We start from the raw sequence: 7,500 nt of genomic DNA, 5'->3' as shown, positions 1-7,500 counted from the left end.
GATCAGCTTATAATCAAACAACCCTGAAGAATTAGTTCCAGCGTTAATGTCACATCACTACACCAGCATGACTTTGTGATGGTTGGCTGTGAATGGGTCAGCCTTATATCACCTGTAGTTGTTAATCCCAACATCTAATTGATCCCTCACATGTACCATCAACCCAACCGTGCAGGTTTTTGGGTGGTGGTTCCACTGTTTTGGATCATCAGGTATATAAATATAAATAAGGCCTCCGTTTACCTCCTTCAGAAGGAACACGTTCCAGTTCTCTGAGAGCTCGAGGGGTTTGTGCTCCCAAACTTCATGTAAAGCATCAATAACTCAGGTTCTAGTGGTTCTTGGGAAGAAGAACTCCTAGGGGCAATGTTTTCCACCCATGTTACACACACACACACACACACACACACACTTGTTGCTTTCTGAAGAATTCCACAGAGTGACACCTCACGAGTTCATCTCTGCCGTAACACGTCCAGAATCCCACAAACCGAGAACAGGAACTGAGACGTCGAGAACGCTGATGTGTTCAGTACTATTATTATTATTATTATTATTATTATTATTATTATTATTATTATTATTATTTTGTACTTCAAAGTGTGTACAACACAACAACTAGTGTCCAACTAGCTCATGGACGCACAACCACAAGCCAGTTGGACACTCCATTCCAAAACCCTAAGCGTAAGTATGCTGTGTATATCACACCCTACTCTGTTCTGGAAAGGCCTTCCACAACATTTTGAAGTGTGTCTGTAGGAATTTGTGCCCATGAGATGCAGTAAGAGTGTCTGTTAGGTTCAGGCATCAATGCAGGACAAGAAGTATTAATGTTTATTCACACCAAACTAATCACACCACGTCTTTATTAACCCGGCTTTGTGCCCCGGAGCAGGAAAGGTCCTTCCTCAGTGGCTGAAACACCTGAACTTAATAATTAGAAGTGGTGTCCACATACTTCTGGAACCTGAATCAGATTCATGTCACATCATTTTTCAGTGCAGGAACAAACCAGACTTGAGGAGCGGGGGAGGTGCGCAACACCACCTATCACCCAGATGCGGCCCCGCCCCGACACGTTCACCACGTTCAAACCCTCGGAAAAACCTGCGTTAGCTTCACGCTGCAGCCGCAGTGAAATACTTTATTTACTTTATTTTTGGTAACAGAAGCTCATGGGGCGGCTCTGTCCACTCACAGCAAGTAGGTCCTGGGTTCGATTCCCATTTAGAGCGGTCTGGGTCCTTTCTGTGTGGTTTGCATGTTCTACCCGTGTCTGTGTGGGTTTTCCTAAAAATATTTACTTTATAAAACAGAGTTTTAAGGATGAATGAGAATCTGAGGCCGAGTGTTTCTGAGACGTTTCCCAGGTCGTTAGCATGACGGAACATTAGCGGCGGGTTCGTCCCCCCTCGCTGCGTCTCCTCGTGTGAGGAATGTGTGCTCAGACAGGACGGGGCTTGCTGCTCCCGCGGCCTTTCACCACACCGCCTAAACGGGCGTCGTTTTCCCCGCCGCTTTTACTACCTGCAAGTTCCATCAGGCCCTTCTGCAAAACTCCGGAGTCCAGAGTGACTCTCAGTGGCACGAAAATCCTCACGTCTGGAGCTAGGGTGGGCACATCCATTACCCCCTAAGAAGGAGGGCATCAGAGCCCAAAAAATTAGGGCATCAGACTTAAAAAAAACGAGGACATTAGAGCCCAAAACACGAGGAGATCAAAGCCCAACAACAGGGACATCAGACCCCAAAAATGAGGAACATCAGAGCCCAAACAGAAGGGACATATTTCCCCTAAAATCGAGGGCATCAGACCCTAAAAAGGAGAACATCAGAGCCCAAAAAACTAGGACGTCAGAGCCCAAAAACACGGTGGCATCAAAGCCCAAAAAGGGGGAACATTAGAGCCCAAAAAACGAGGGTGTCAGACCCCAAAAAGATAAACATCAGACCCCAAGAAGAGGACATCAGACCCCAAAATAATAATGAATAATTATTATATGTGGACAGGCAGATGAAAACCGGTCTGCCCGCCCTTAAACCAGACCCTGTTGGTGGTGCGTGTGTCACTTTATAGGTTCTGTAGTGAGATTTGTGGACTGATCTGGCGTGTATTTACATTATCTGTGTCTGTGTTTTGAACTGCTCTATGTGTGCAGCAATGATGGAATGAAATACACAGTATAGCCGGAAGTATGTGGACACGTGACCATGAGCTTGTCGCACTTCCCTTTCCGTGAGTGCATTATAGATGCAGCCGCTCTGTTCTGGGAACCAAAAACATGGAAGTCTGGTAAATATTTCAGTAAAATTCCGCTGCACTTCTGTGTCTTCTGGAATCGTCCGCTGACACACGTGAATAAACCATGAACTGCAGGACCGCAGCAGCCCCGGGGATCTTCAGCGAACATCTTCACGCTGCTGAATAATCCATATCAAATCAAACTGCATGGGCACAAATTCCCATACACAGACTTCAATTTCTTAGAAGAAGCTTCACACAAGAATGGCTGTTGTTCTAGCTGAAGAGATCACACAGAAGGTCACTCTGTTTCAATAGTGTTTGGTTTCAAAACAAGCTTATGATCAGGTGTCTGAATATTTTTGGCCATATAGTGTTTACCAGAGTATTCTAGTGTAAGAGAGGTGGCATGGTGCTGGCACAAAGGGGGGCACAATAGTGGGAAAAAGTCCCAAACTATTTAGTTTAAAGTCGACCTTAGTTTAAAGGTATAGAGTTTGGAACTGAACCGACTCTTTAATGAATCCTCCAGCAGTATCGAGTGAACAGTGACTCGTTGCGCATGCGCTCTTGTGTTGTGTTTTTATCCTGTCGGTTTCCCACGAGAGGAGAGCGGGAAGCTTCATCACCGGACCCGGGATGTCTGAGGTCAGAACCGGCTCGGATGAACCGGAGAACTGCGGCGGTTCGGACGCCCCGTGTTCCGCTGACGGGGGTCGCGGTGCGGGCAGGTTCTGCAGCTTCTGCAGCTTCTGCAAACACAACCGCGAGTCCGCGAGCGTCTACACGTCCCACAGCCTGAAGGGGCGTGGCGGGGAGGTGATGTGTCCTTACCTGCGCAGGTACGTGTGTCCGCTGTGCGGGGCCACCGGGGCACGAGCCCACACCCTGCGCTTCTGCCCGCGCGTCGATCCCGCCTACAGCTCGGTGTACGTGCGGTCCCCCCGGTAATCACGGAGAGTCACGGGAACAGGTGTCTCCCAGAACGGGTTCTGGACTGTCTGTGGTTTAGTTCTGAAGAACATTTAAGCACCTTTTATTAAAATATGTGTGTGACACTTAATTAGGAAATACTTTTAAAGTTCACAGAACCGTTCAGACATCAATAAAGCCTTTCATCTGGTTCCTGAACCTCCAGCAAGAACTTTGAAGAACCGGATCTTATTGGACGCCCCGTTCCAAAAACCAAACAGCACTAAAATAGAACCACCTCAGTGTGATCTTTACAGCTAGAACAACAGCCGCTCTGAGAAGCTTCTCACAAGACTTTTAAGAGTATGTCTGTGGGAATTTGTGCCCCACTTAGTTCCATCGCTTTCAAACATTCAGACACAAAACTCACACACTTCACACAAACACACACACACACACACACACACACAAACACACAAAACTCACATTCACACAAACACTCACACACACACAAACACAAAACTCACACACTTCACACAAACACACACACACACACACACACACACACAAACACACAAAACTCACATTCACACAAACACACACACACAAACACACAAAACTCACACACTTCACACAAACACACACACACTCACACACACACAAACACACAAAACTCACACATCTCACACACACACACACACACACAAGACTCACGCACTTTACACAAACACACACACAAACACACAAAACTCACACACTTCACACAAACACACACACACTCACACACACACAAACACACAAAACTCACACACTTCACACAAACACACACACACTCACACACACACAAACACACAAAACTCACACACTTCACACACACACACACACACACACACACAAGACTCACACACTTTACACAAACACACACACAAACACACAAAACTCACGCACTTCACACACACACAAACACACTTATATACTCTTACACATGCACACACACAAACACACACACACACACTTTACACAAACATACACACAAGACTCACACACACTTAACTTTTGTGTTTGGGGGAATGTTTGTGTGCTTTACAGCAACAACACTTTAGGGAAGCACCTCAGAGCTTAGCTGCTGGTTCATTAGTATATTTTTACTTTGATTTTTTTCTCCTCTGTTTTTACTCCTGATTTATTTTATTCTGCGACCCTGATCAGGATAAAACGGTTGTAAAATTTTTGGAGATGTGACCTGTTCGTTAGATGTGTGAAGTTCTTTCAGATTAGACTGTCAGTTATTGTATATCTCATATTAAAGTAATGATAAAGTGTGTGGAAGCTCGTAGTGATGTGATTTAATTGTGATCTCCGTCCAACCAACACCGACCCATCCATCCATCCATCCATACATCCATCCATCCATCCATCCATTCATCCAACCAACCGACCATCCATCCATCCATCCATCCATCCATCCATCCATCCATTTATCCATACATCCATCCATACATCCATACATCCATCCATTCATCCATACATCCATCCATCCATCCATACATCCATTCATCCATCCATCCATCCATCTATCCATCCATCCATACATCCATACATCCATCCAACCAACCGACCATCCATCCATCCATACATCCATACATCCATACAACCGACCATCCATCCATCCATCCATCCATCCATCCATCCATCCATACATACATCCATACATCCATCCATCCGACCATCCATCCATCCATACATCCATCCATACATCCATACATCCATCCATCCGACCATCCATCCATCCATCCATTCATCCATACATCCATACATCCATACATCCATACATGCAACCAACCGACCATCCATCCATCCATACATCCATCCATCCATCCATCCATCCATTCATCCATACATCCATCCATCCATCCATTCGTTTTTTTAAAAGTATTTATAATTTTTTATTTTATATGTTCTGATCTATCATAGTGTGTGTGTGTGTGTGTGTGTGTGTGTGTGTGTGTGTGTGTGTGTGCACTACCAGCAGGTGGCGGTATAGAAACTGAATTTCAGGTGCTTGCTGAGCAGTTCTGCACAACCCTGGGTTGCCAGATTGCTAAAACAAGCATTGCTCAGATCAATTAAAATCGCAGTTAGATTACATTCTAAAATGTATCTTAGTATTCTTGTACACCATACACACATAAATACAAAATCCACACAAGCAAACCCTTGAGCTCATGTATTGCACACACACACACACACACACACACACACACACACACAATGAAAAGATGCCACTTGGTGCCAGGCGTTTGATTGGTACTTTCAAAACTGTTGATGCAGAATCCTAGATAATAACCTGATGAACCAGGTTGAGAGAATGCAAAAGACTTTATAAACAAGTCAAAATCGTGTTGTTATATTCTAGAATGTAAAATATAAAGCAGGTTTGATTTGTTGCTTTTTGTTTTGGAAGCACTGCAAAAAAGTGTTGGATTATACAGTATATTATACTATTTTATCATCTAGAACCCCACCGAACCACAATAAGAGCTATTATTTTATAGTAAATATTTCCAGGATATTATCCAGGTTAGAATCAGGACCCACTGTGACCCTGGCAGGATAAATCACTTTCAGAAACATTGGGAGCAGAATGAGTCGTAATGAAGAGCTCAGGAACTTTCCACATTAAACCACACCAGGGTGGCACCTCTTTCCTGTAAGAGCTGCACGATTAAATCTTAAAACGATACGAGACGTACTTCGGGATCATTTGTGCTCAATCTGGCAACCCAAATCATAAGCTGCGGTCTTTTCCGAGTTCATTCGTTCATAAAACTGGCTCATGAGGGACCACAGATCTGCTGTAGTGTGACTGGATGCAGCTCAGTGTGAGTGAGGAGAGAGGAGAGGGTATACCTGCACTGACTGAGAAGTATCAGCACCAGCATCAGCACCAGCACCAGCATCAGCATCATCTTTCTCATCCTCATCCTCATCTCCGTCCTGTTCCTCAGATGTGCGCGGTGGAGCTGGAGCACCAGGGTTCCTCACTCCTTCAGCACCGGTAAGAACCCAGGTCTCCAAATCTACAAATCTGCCCCCCACCCCCTCATCCTGCACGTGGGACGTGGGAAGGGAAAGTGTGGAGGTGTGGAGGTGTGGGTGGGAAGTTCGGTGCCCGGTTCGGTTCCTGGATGATGAGATGATTGTAGGACTGGTGCTGCGTGTTGGATGGATGTTTAGTGCCGGGATGAATGATCGGGGTTCAGTGTGTGAGGAAATCAGTCCTGAAGTGTTGAATAAGGATTTGAATCCTGTACTGCAGTGTACTGAAGTGTTCAATCACTGAATGATGAATAAAGTCTCATCAGCATCTACAGCAGTGCTGAATGATCAGGTTGTAACTCTCGGAATCTTACAGTCGGTCGGTGGGTTGATGGGTTGGTGGGTCGGTGGGTTGATGGGTCGGTGGGTCGGTGGGTTGATGGGTCGGTACTCTTGACATCCACGATGCTCCATATTTCACATGTGCTTTTATCCTGGACCTTAAATTTGGTAGATTTGGGTTTGATTCATCAGCCCCGAGCTCTGTTTTGCTTGAAAAACAGAGTTTGGTGTGTGTGCTTCTTTTTTTTTGGGATCTGTGATTTAAGTACAATTACTGTCTGACTGGTCATGTGACTTTAAGTTTGGTACTGACAGTGAGGCTTTGACCCTGATGAGACAGAATGAGTTCCTCATGGATGTGGTGTTAATATTGCACTAAACACTCATACGTCTCATATTTAGGGGTCACCACAGTGACTCTGGTCCTCGTACCCGATTCGGCACAGTTTTTACGCCGGATGCTTGGGACCTGCACTGAGAGCGAACTGATGGTGACAAGTTCACCTCCCAGTGCACCCTCCTCGAACATTACCCGGCCATTTCCATGAAGACACTTGACCGCTGACGACACCACCGGGATTGGAACCCGGATCTCGGATCCCGAGTGCCCACATGGTCCTAAGAATTAACCGCCCTTTCCGAATGGCTGGAACTATGATATGGACATGGTGGCTCGGTGGGTAGCACTGCAGCCTCCCAGCAAGAAGGTCCTGGGTTCGATTCCCAGGTAAAGTGGTCCTGGTTCTTTCTGTGTGGAGTTTGGTTTTCCTCCGGGTGCTCCGGTTTTCTTCCACAGTCTAAAGACATGCAGTGTGTGTGTGTGTTCTGTGATGGACTGGTGACCTGTCTCTTGCTCAGTAAATCAGACCCACCGCGACCCTGACCAGGATAAAATGGTGGTAAACCAGAAAACGAATGAATGAATGAAGGATATGAAACAAAAACCATCTTTTAAATATTTA

This window comes from Trichomycterus rosablanca, chromosome 24 (assembly GCF_030014385.1).
Source record: "Trichomycterus rosablanca isolate fTriRos1 chromosome 24, fTriRos1.hap1, whole genome shotgun sequence".
In the NCBI taxonomy this organism is placed as follows: domain Eukaryota; kingdom Metazoa; phylum Chordata; class Actinopteri; order Siluriformes; family Trichomycteridae; genus Trichomycterus; species Trichomycterus rosablanca.
The sequence above is the reverse complement of the archived record's forward strand: the minus strand, read 5'-3'. Positions refer to the sequence as shown.